At 30.9% G+C, this 12,507-nt stretch overlaps 1 pseudogene; it reads right to left on the reverse strand.

The window, feature by feature from the left end:
• On the reverse strand, positions 1 to 861 carry LOC150029145 (putative CCR4-associated factor 1 homolog 11 pseudogene; annotated as a pseudogene).
• Between the last annotated feature and the right edge of the window lie 11,646 nt (positions 862 to 12,507).

A 12,507-nucleotide genomic window follows, 5' to 3' on the forward strand; every position in this document is an offset into this window, starting at 1 on the left:
CTAATTTGCAACTATTATCTCTAAGCCATACAGAACACCTGCATGTTTGGGTAAGTCAAACTCTGTATGAAAATATAGAGTTTTAATTTTATTGAAAATATGGAGAGTGACTAAGCTATCGGAGCCTGCATGATGACTTCTTCTACAACTATTATCCAAACCCAGGGACTCAGAAACTTTGTCTAAACCGCCATGAAGGTTGGGACAAAATTTTATGAGATGCTTAACGTCGTATACTTTGTATCCAAAGAAGAATTTAACAAGTTGAAGAAAGTCACACAAGTTGAGAGGTAGAAATGGTTGCATATAAAAAAAGCGTTGACTCAATATCCTGACCATGTACCCAAAATCATAGGCACTATGAAAAGCAATCCATTGAATATTATTGTTGCAGAGGAGTCCTGAGAACATCATCAACTCAGCAAATCGCACAATGCTCACTCCAAACCTTCGATTCTTTTCAAAATCTATGCCTTGACGTCGGAGGAGGGCGATGGAGTGAGGAGCATGAGGATGTTGTGTCACATCGAACTCACAGAAATTGAATTCCCAAATGAAGCGGTTGGAGGTTCCAAAGGTTGGAAGGTTGCCGTGGCGGTCTGAAAGGGTGAGACCCACTTGAATGAGGTGCATGTTGTCCACGTTAGCTTTCATCACTGCGTAGTTATTTTGTGGTTGTCGAAATGCTGGATGCGACTGAAAGATGACGCCAGGGAACTCCGTATCCATTGAGATGAAAGGATATAAGGCAATGACTGAACGAATCAACTCGAACTCCGATTCAAGGTTGTAAGACCACACTGATCTTGTCATCACAGAAACGCAAGGGAGAGTCATGTTATTGTTGCTGTCTCTTTTCATCTCTCTTTCTCTTTCAATATCTCTTTCCTTCAAGAACAACAAAACAACTACATCAATCCTTCTCACTGCACTACTTTTATAGCCCAATCAAACATAACTTACAAAAGATAATAAGATATAATTGATTTCTTTAATCTAATCTTATAATCACACTTATTATTTATTTATGGTATGATTCAAGATATTAATTAAATATATCAAGATTGAGATTGCATTTTCCTTTAATAGAGTTTCTTAGATTTTTAAAAATTATAAGATTAGACTCTGAAATCTTATCTTACTTCCTCCAGTGTACTCTCACTTCACATTTATTTACAAAATTTTATCTTTTTAATACATATTTTAAGAGTTGATAATTTTAGAATCCCATATCATTTATCTTTTCTATCTCAACCCACAATTAAATCTAATTATCTTATTTATATTTTAGCGGGATATATTTAAAATCTATATATTTATTTTCTCTTTTTGGGGATAGGATTATATACGTAAATCATAAGTAACCATTTTTTTAGTTGATTTCTAAAACTATTTAAAAAGTAATCCATTAAGAAAAATAATAATCAATTATCTCAATTTTGGTAATGTATAATTAATTAATTATAGGATATAATAATAAATTTAATTTTTCCAATTGTTTTTCTAAATATAATAAATAACATAGCAATTAATTGCAAAATTATAATTTATTTATTTTTCAATTTTTTTAATAAATTATTTTTCGTATTTATTATCTTGATAATCAATAGTTATTTTTGATATTACTCTTCTATCAGTTATCACTTATAACAAATAGATACCGTCAATTGTTCTTCTTCTTGCTCGCTCTTTCAGAAAAACTTTTACCTCTTTTGTTTTAAACTTGTAAATTCGCTTTACACATCCTAAATCATTGTAATTTTTACACTTGAAATCTCTCTCCTCCACCAACATTGATTAATCTTTTTGTAATATGAACAAGAAAAAAAGTTCCCACATTATTTATTTTTGGAACTTTTTTTTTCTTCTATTTATTGTTCTTCTTATTTTTTCCACCTTTAGAATCATGAATCTTGTGTTTTTTCACGAAAAACACTTTATATAGTTTCGACTCAATTCTCACATTGCCTAAAAGTTGTGATTTTTTACTCATATTTTTCTGGTATAGTAACCATAATTTTTTTTAACAACATTATTTCATTGGAAAAGATAATTTTTTTGAACAACATTATTTTATTGAAAAAGAGTTTCCTAACAAGTTGAACTTTATTTGTTATACTCAGAAGTTAAACAACAAAACTTTTAATTATTTATGTCTCCTTCATGCACTTGCATGTCTTTATTTTTTATTTATTTATTTATTTATTGTTAGAGTATTCTTTCTTGAAATTGATAAATTTGAAGTTCATAATTCTTATTAAAATAATTTGAAGTTCATATCTTTTTGCCTCTTTAATTTTTTGTCTTCTTCTTTATGATTGAGTTACTATTGAATTTTCAATCACTCGGAATGTCATCCTTTTCTTCTATTACCAAAAAACCAATGTTTTAAGATGATTGAAGATAGTTTTAGATGTAACGAGGGAGGGTTGGTAAAAATCAAAAGTTGGAATTGAAAATAAGATATTTTAAAATGAAGAAACCTAATTTTAACGTTTTCAAAATCAGTTATTTTATAAATAATAAATGTAAACTTAACCTAAAATATCTATTACTTTTATTCAGTATGTAAATTTATTATTATTGATGAATATTTTTGTATATTATTAATATTTTAATTTAAATATGATAATATATCTTATTTGAATGTTGTTATATAGATTTTTTGACCATGATGGGGTTATCTTTTTTTATTTTTACTAAAATGGGTCCGTTTAAAAAAAATTACAAATTTAGGCAAGTCGTGCCTAATTGGGACGACTTCATATGCAGAAGTCGTACCAATTAGGCACGACTTCTGCCATGTCATACTAAAGTCGTGCCAACTTGGCACGACTTCTACCCTGTCATACAGAAGTCGTGTCAACTTGGCACAACTTCTGTCATGTCATAATTTTTTTTTAATTTTATTGTTTATATATTGGGTAGTAAGTTATGTAATGTTAAAAATTAATTTGATACATAATTTTCTAAGAGTGTTAGTTTTAAGGAACAAAAAACAGGTTTACGAAAAATGTATTATTTGATTTGTGATAAAAATAATTATTAGTTCAGACAAAAAAAAAATATCATAATTTATGATTTGTTTATAATTTTTTTATTTGTGATTTGCTACATTAGTCAAATTATTTATATTATTTGACTTATTTAAAATATATATAATTATTTACAATTAATTAATTATTTCAAAATAATTACAGTAAGTATAGAAGCATTTTTCATGGCATCCAGACGTCATCTACCTTGTGATATGTCTCTATTGCGCCTTCAAAATAAGCATGTTACTAAATTCATTTGGGAGGGTAAGAACGATTATCCAATTTTTTGTTCCTTAAAATAACACTCTTAGAAAATTATGTATCAAATTAATTTTTAACATTACATAACTTACTACCCAATATATAAACAATAAAATTAAAAAAAAAATTATGACGTGGCAGAAGTCGTGTCAAGTTGGCACGACTTCTGTATGACAGGGCAGAAGTCGTGCCAAGTTGGCACGACTTCAATATGACGGGGCAGAAGTCGTGTCAAGTTGGCACGACTTTAGTATGACATGGCAGAAGTCGTGCCTAATTGGTACGACTTCTGCATATGAAGTCGTCCCAATTAGGCACGACTTGCCTAAATTTGTAATTTTTTTTAAACGGACTCCATTTTGGTAAAAACAAAAAAAAATAACCCCATCATGATAAAAAAAACCTGTTATATATTTTAAATACATTAATATGTATAAAGTTATGTTTTATTTTAATTTTTAGCATCAAAATTTATAATATTATATATATATATTTAATGTTATTGCATATGTATTATTTAAATATTATAATAACTTCATTAATAGTTTATTCTACCACAAAGGCCAAAAAAGGAAAGAGATAAAAATAGGATTCATAATTAACTTTTATAGCGTTTTTTTATCAGCAATAAAAAATAAATAAATTGAAACCACTTCAGGAGTGGTTCAACCCTTATACAGAAAAACATCTTATCATTCTCCTAACTAGGAACGCCTACCAGACTGACCCAGATACTAACATAAAAAAAAAAAACACCACATGACGTTAAGAAACCAACCTCATACAAGCCAAAGGATTCAAAATCCAATCAGAATAAGAAAAAGAAATATACCAGAACTTTGCATAAATCCAAGACCAAACATTTACTTGCGCCAATGCAAACACTTCAGACTCATCTACCACTCCCCTATTGAAAATGACAAAATTCCTGTGTTTCCAGATTTCACTCACAACACCAACCCAAATTGTACCCAAACATCATTAACCTAATCTGAAGGCTGACACATCCTGAATTGTAAGAAATTTAACATAGGATCCTTGTGAATTACGAACGACACTTCAAACTACCCAAAGCAAAGACTCACGGTATGGTTGCTTATTGCCAAATCACATACAATCTTGTTGGAAGATATTCTAATTCCCGCACTTCATCAGTATTTCTCTTTAATCTTATTTTGACAACCAATCTTATCTTTTATGAATGAATAGGAAAAAAATAATAATGTACTCATAAAAAACTTCATTAATAATATAAAATTTTATAATAAGTCACTTCAAACTATTCTAAATAACGACTTCTACTATTCAAAAGTAAATTATAAGTATTATTATTGTTAGTTAATTCTGATTTACACTCAGTATATAACATTATAAGTATATTTAATTATACTATGAATTTCACTGTCACTCCTAAAGGATTAAACAGACATCTTCGGCTTTCGCGTAAAATTTCTAATTTTGTAATCCTTATCGCTGATTTAGTATTAAAATATATAAAATATAAATTAAAATTATATACTTTAAAGTCAATAATCAAATTAACAAATGTATTCATTATTGTGTATAAACAAGATAACTATCCATAATTTTCTTTCTGTTATGAACAATTACATTTTTATAAATAATTATTTTTTTAGTTAAAAAAGTGTGATAAATATAAGAGGACACTTGGGTGCATTAACCCTTGTACATTTGCTTATAAACAAAATTATTAGTATGATTCATTGATTAATCCCTAAAGCCTTAACTCTGTACCTTCACTATAGGTTATATATTATGCAACATTATTAGCACTCCTCTTATTTGTGTATGGACTATGAAACATATGAAACATGGGAATGTGGGTGCTATTTATTTATAGGCATTATATTATATAGGAGAAGCATGCATTTAACTTTCCAACTGATTCATGCTAATATACCAAGGAATTCCTCTTATTTTTCATCTTAATTTACAAACTTTGGAATTCCTCTTATTTTTCGTGTTAATTTACTAGCTTGCTGCAGAAGGATATGAAAGTAGTTAAGTAATTAATAATAGGTATATGAAAGTAGAAACGGTGACGAAAATTCTCATTGCGACATGTTCAAAGTGTTAGACTTTGAATACGCGCCATGCATATATACACAACAACATACATTTTTCTGCCCTTTCCTCTTGCTGTGTGTGGCCCTCTTATATCTCTCTGCATTTGCATCTTCATTTCCCATTATTTTCACTTTAACATTAATTAACTCTTTCACGTAAGAGACTAACTCACCAACGTTAATACATCACACATATTAGCATTGGTTAAGTTGATTCTAACACGATCTAAAAATTATTTTTAAAAAAAACTGTAATATTATTTATAATTTTTTAATTAAATAAATGTTTCTGTTAGCATGGTTTAGTGTTGGTTTAATCAACACTAATAGAGTCCTGCTTAATGTATTGATATTTTCCCTCAAAATGTACGAGTCCTACAATATATGCTTGATTGATATTTATATTTATTTCAATTAGTGTGGATTATGAATCTACAATGAATAGAAACTATGAATTATTTTTAATTTAAAGGATTAAATTTAAAAATAATAAATCTCCTCATTCACAATTTTTCGTTTATACTTTATTTATTTAAAGATGAGACATTTGACAAGAAACCTTTTTTAAATTACTCTTATTAGCGTCAATCAAATCGATGCAATTTAAATTAATATTAAAAATAGATATTATTTAATATCAACTAATTCGACGTTAAATTAAATAAATTGTAAAATAAGACCGACACAAAATTAAATAATTTTTTAAATAAAAAAAATATGAATATGGGTCAAGTTCACGCTAAATTCTTTTAATTAAAAAATAATTTAAAATCAGTGACAAAAACGTGTCGGCTAAGTTGACGCTGGTGAATTAGCGTCAATGATTTTAGAGTCGCACACACATATACAAATCCAATGCTATTGACTAATTAGTGTTAGTTTTTGCTTGTTAACGTCAACTAAACCAATGTTTAACAACTATTTTCTTGAAGTGTGCACTAACTACAATTGAACCATAGATATTATATGACTACTCTGAGATATTATAACACACATGATATGTTGCAGGGGACATCAATTATTCCATGGCAGAGGTCAGGTAGGTTAAGTCATTGTCAAATCATGACGTTTTGGTTATTATGCTCTTAAATAAAAGAAATTATGTCCTGATTATCAATTATCATTTTTGACTCAATGATAAACGTTCAATCCAACAACTGGTTGAAACTTATAAACTTATGTGAGTTCTCTTCGTGGGTAAGGAGAATTGTGTGAAACATATCCTCAAAATATAATTGTTGAAACGCAAATTGTAATCTTCTTTTATTTAGTATTTATTTTATTGTATTTTCGTTTTATATAATAATTATCAAAATCAAATGTGAAATAGATGTATGATTCCATAATTTATTAGGATTTTTATTTAAAAATTAATTTCAATCAAACAAATAATATAACAAAGAAAATATTGTAATGCTTAACATTCTTTTATGAATAGAATAACATTTATGTTGTGATGAAATAAATCAACAAAAGCAATAAGCAAATACACTGGTTGAGTTGAGGTATTATTCTCCAATACCTAAATACAAGTACTTGCTTCTTTTCACCTTCAATAAAACTTGTAATATTAATATTAATGGACAATTTTTACTTGCAAATTAACTTCACCACTCTTCCTTTAATTCCTATTTCAATCACTCTCTCCATTCCATTTCAAGTAACTCTATTATTTGATAAAGTCATTATTATTTTGTATCTACCATCAAGTCAAATCTAACCTTAACGTCAACATCATCACATTTTCTGATCACAAAACCACCAATGGAAGAGGAAAAACAGGTTGGAGGAGAAGAGAAACTCAAATCAAGAAAAAATTGTAATTAACGTAGAAAAAGAAGATACTAATATTGTGATGTATTAACGTAGGTGAGTTAGTCTCTTACGTGAAAGAGTTAATTAATGTTAAAGGGAAAATAATGGGAAATGAAGATGAAAATGCAGAGAGATATAAGAGGGCCACACACAACAAGAAGGGCAGAAAAATGTATGTTGTTGTGTATATATGCATGGCGCGTATTCAAAGTCTAACACTTTGAACATTTCGTAATGAGAATTTTCGTCACCGTTTCTACTTTCATATACCTATTATTAATTACTTAACTACATTCATATCCTTCAGCAAGCTAGTTTCATATACATATCATCACACAAACCCTTAATTATATTTCAATTTCAAAGTTTGTAAATTAACATGAAAAAGGAGAGGAATTCCTTGGTATATTAGAATGAATCACTTAGAAAGTTCAATGCATGCTTCCTATATAATATAATGCCTATAAATACATACATTCCCATGTTTCATAGTCCATACACAAATTAAAACCAAAACCAAGTTGAAGGCGTGTTTGGCAGAATGAGTTCACAGAAGAGAAGCATTCAGAATGTTCTTGCTCCTACAACAAGGCCACCACCTAAATCCAAACCTCCAACCACTGGGACTAAATTGCCCACTATCCAACAGGTTTTCGCTAGAAGAACAAAATGATTTCATGCCATTTTCTTACATTACGATCCAGACAGGTTATTATTGTTGAATTGGAAGCTCTTTTTTGAAGATCCAAGGAATCAATTTGTTAGTTGTTGTTCAAATTCTCACTAGAATAACTATCACATATATACTTTTTATTCAGTTTATTTTATATTCAATTCTTTATATTTTTTTAATTGTTGAATATGTGATCATAATTTATCAATATTATTATGTCTAGAAATATAGGATATCATATATGATATGTGGTTTATGTAGTTAGTTTCCATCTCTATTAAACGAGCAAATGAATAAAACATAAATGATTCTCTCTAATTATATTTAAATCTTTTTCATGTAATTTATTGAGTGTTATTTCAAGAACAAATTGATATCAAAGCCTTTATCTTTGAGTTCACCACTCGTTTATGATAATGATGAATATAAGTTACGGACTGCATGGATGATCAACCATCTCGAAGCATTGGATCATTATGAGACGGTAGAAGAAAATTGTGATGCTCTTGAGTTGCCTAAAAATTTAATTGTAGCTCAAATGAAATATCAATTGCAATCTTCATAAGTTTTTTTTTTTATCAGCAATGAATAAATAAAATTAAAGGGGATACTTCAGGGGTATCCCAACCCATATACAGTAACCAGAAGTGGACTTCCTATACCATCCACAAGCGCAACTCTCCTTTATGGTTGGAGCAGAACAACCTTAAAGTGAGAAAACCCTACCCAAAAAATAACCAACATCGACAACCACCGATTACACATATGGTGAACGTCGCTTCATCGATCAACGATCCTGTTGGCCTATGGAGAACGCCGCGTCACCAACCGGCGATCATGTTGATGTTTGCATACCTACGGCGACCACCGACTACTCAAGGGGAACGCCGCTTCAAGTAGCTACGGCGACTACCGACTACTCACATAAGGGGAACGCCGCTTCCTCGATCGGTGATCATATTGACCATCGGCGTTTTATATAACCGGCGATCATGTTGAGCGTTGCCATCTACGATCGTTGTCTGCAAGAAATAGAGAGCGTCGCTTCATCAACCGGCAATCATGTTGAAATCGCCGTTTCAATTACCGGCGATCATGTTGAACTTTGCACAATTGGCGATCACCGATTACATACAAATGGGTCATGCCGTTTCACCGATCGGCAACCAAGTTAACCTATGTAAAGCACCACTTCGCCGACCGGCGATCATGTTGACTTGCATACCTTCGACGCTCACCGATTGTGGTATCAACCTCTCCAGATTTGCTACTTCAGAGGCCTACTGTACCCATTTCACTTCCTTTCTCTGACCATAGTGGCTATTACCCAGTCCTTACCCTCCTTCTTTCCAGCAGCACCACCTTTATCCCGTCTAGCCTGCTATATGCCTCCCCTTGTTATTTGATACTGCAAATGCATGTCAGCGGGTTCATAACCCATTCTGCATAGGAGTAACAAAAATTATTTTCCTTGTGTTTCAACCATAACCACGATTTAAGTTGGGCATTGTGGAAAACTTCTTCTACATCTACAGCTCTTTGATTGAAGACAATGGAGTTTCTTTGTTCCCATAGACATCGGACTACGGTTGCCCACACACCTTTCCATACCAGGTTTTGTTTATAGGAGTGTTGGGGGAGGGAAAAACCTTAAAAATTGGTCCTAAGATTGTTGTGTTGGGCAGACCATATACCGACTCATCTAAAGCATAAGTCCCATACCCTTACTGCATACTTGCATTCTATAAAGAGGTGCTGGCACGTTTCCTCCTTGGTCTGGCAAAGGGCATATTCTGTGGTGTTCACCGTCACCCCTCTCTTTCTCAAACACTCCCTTGTTGGTAGTCTACCCAAGAGCACTCTCCACGCAGTGATCAGCGCATTAGGAAACGCCTTTGTCTTCCATAGATAGCCAAACGACGATATTTGTGTTCCTCCGTCGGGCTCTTCAAGGCATTTATACGCAGACTTCATTGTAAAGTTCCCTGATTCGTCCCTCCTCCATACTTGCTTATCCTGTTCATCCTTTTTCATAGTGACCCTGGAAATGAGCATACCAAGCTCGGTTTCGAGGGGGATCTCCCACTCAAATCTGTTGCGTCTCCACCTTAAATTCCACTGCAACTCTGACTCCTCCCACAGTCCAACCTCTCCCACCGTCTGGCACTGATGTAATGACAGGGAGAATAGTCTAGGAAACAGGGCCTTAAAGCTGGTATTCCCAGTCCATATATCCTCCCAGAATCTTGCTTGATCTCCTTTCCTTACTTTCCAGCTAACCTCTTTTTTAAACCAACCCTCTCCCCCTCCCTGCCGGCATACCTTTACTACATTTCTCCACCACCAAGATTGATGTTTCAGCGGGGTATGGTTTCCATCTTGTTCCGTACCGTACTTCGACTCCAAGCACTCTTTCCATTTCCCTTTCTCGTTCGATATACATCTCCATTTCCACTTAGCTAAAAGTGCTATATTAAACTTCCGGATATCACGAATACCTAACCCTCCTTCCTCCCGCGATTTACAAATGTTTTTCCAACTTATCTAAGAGATCGGTTTACTATCCTTCCCCCAGCCCCACAGGAACCTCCTTTGAGTGTTGATGATGCTTTTGTATACCGACTCCGGAGCTTTAAACAGAGAGAGGTAATAGAGTGGTACCGCAGAAATGACAGATTTCAGCAAGCATACTCTGCCTGCCATAGATAGGAATCTCCCTTTCCATACGCTCAGTCTAGACTTCAACTTATTCGTGACAGGCTCCCAGAACGTTTTCTTCCTTGGATTACCCCCCACCTCAATGCCCAAGTACTTGAACGGTGTTTTCATCATCGAGCAATTTAGAGTCTTTGTGTAGCATTCAATGTTTTTATCAAGGACATTAATACCTGTGAGCTTTGATTTGTGAAAATTGATTTTTAGCCCTGATGCTATCTCAAAACCCCTTAGAATAGCCTTCAGAGTCACCACATTGGTGAAGGAGTCTTCGCAGAAGAATAAGGTGCAATCTTCATAAGTATACACTTGAACACAATAATTGAATAATGTAGCCATAAACTGATCTTCAATTGTTAATATAACACATTAATATTCATTTATGGGTCTCAACATTGAGTAATTAATTAACCTTATATTTTATCCCTATATGCATTAAAAAAAGGTAGAAAACCATATAACAGCTTGCGTATTAAGTGAGTCTGAATTAACTCATAGATTTCCATAATTAATAATATAATAATATGTAAGTGAGGAGATGAAAGTAATATTGTGAAGTATTACGTAGGCGAATAAGACTCTTACGTAAATAACTCGTTAATTAAGGAGAAATAAAGATGCAAATGCAAAGAGGCGAAAGGGAAGGGTCTTCACGCCGCGTATTATTCAAAGTTCAAAATTTAATAAACTATACATTATAATCAATGTATTTTTTTTATAATAAACATAAAATAAATATCAGATAAACAATTTATGTAGATTAAATTAATTTTGTACAGTATTTTCATTTTATAAATGTAGTTTGTATTGGACAAAATAAATAGTTTTAAAAAAATTGAAATTTAGGCTGTAATTGTCAGTAACTTTTAGTTTTAACTTAAAAAAATGTGTTTTTTTTTTAAATGTAAACTTTATGTTGTTTGCGGAAGAAGGAAAACAAAAGGATGCAAAGTTAAAGAAAGAAGGTTGATGAAGTATTTAATTACCAATTATTTAAATTTTAAATTTGGTAACAAAATATTTGATAGCTAATTAGATATCAATTTAAAAACCATTTAACAAAACTAATTTAGAAATAAAAAAAATTAATTTCTAAAATGGCATGTAAACTAATTATTTTTTGTTTCTAAAATTGGTTTCTATTTTATGATTTTCTTATAGTGTTTATTAAAAAAATAATAATTACAATTTTGTAATTAATTATATTTTTATTTATTATATTTAGAAACACAATCGTTAAAAATAATTTTATTATTATATCATAATTAATTAAATATACATTATCAAAATTGAGATAATTAATTTTTTTTTTTTTAATAGTTTTAGAAATCAACTAAAAAAAAGGGAACGTAAAACAGATAAAATAATGATATGCTATTTAAATATATCAATCTCCTAAAATAGATAAGTTACTTATGATTTACGTGTATAATCATATTCTCAAAAAGAGAAAATAAATATTTGCATTTTAAATATATTCAGCTAAAAAATAAATAAGATAATTAGATCTAGTTGTGGGTTGAGATAGAAAAGATAAATGATCTTTGATTCTAAAATTATGAACTCTTAAAATATGTATTAAAAAGATAAAATTTTGTAAATAAATGTAAAGTAAGATAAGATTTCAGACTGCAATCTTATATTTTGTTTAAAAATCTAAGAAACTCTAAAAAAGGAAAATGCAATCTCAATCTTAATAAATTTAATTAATATCTTCAATCATACCATAAACAAATATTAAGTGTGATGATAAGTTTAGATTGTAGAAACCAATTATATCGTAGTATTTTTTGTAAGTTATGTTTGATTGGACTGTAAAAGTAGAGTAATGAGGAGGATTGATGTAGATGTTTTGTTGTTCTTGGAAGAAAGAGAAAGAGAGACAGTAAGAGAAAGAGATATCGGAAGAATAAGAGAC

This window comes from Phaseolus vulgaris, chromosome 2 (assembly GCF_051622355.1).
Source record: "Phaseolus vulgaris cultivar YP4 chromosome 2, ASM5162235v1, whole genome shotgun sequence".
Classification (NCBI taxonomy): Eukaryota; Viridiplantae; Streptophyta; class Magnoliopsida; order Fabales; family Fabaceae; genus Phaseolus; species Phaseolus vulgaris.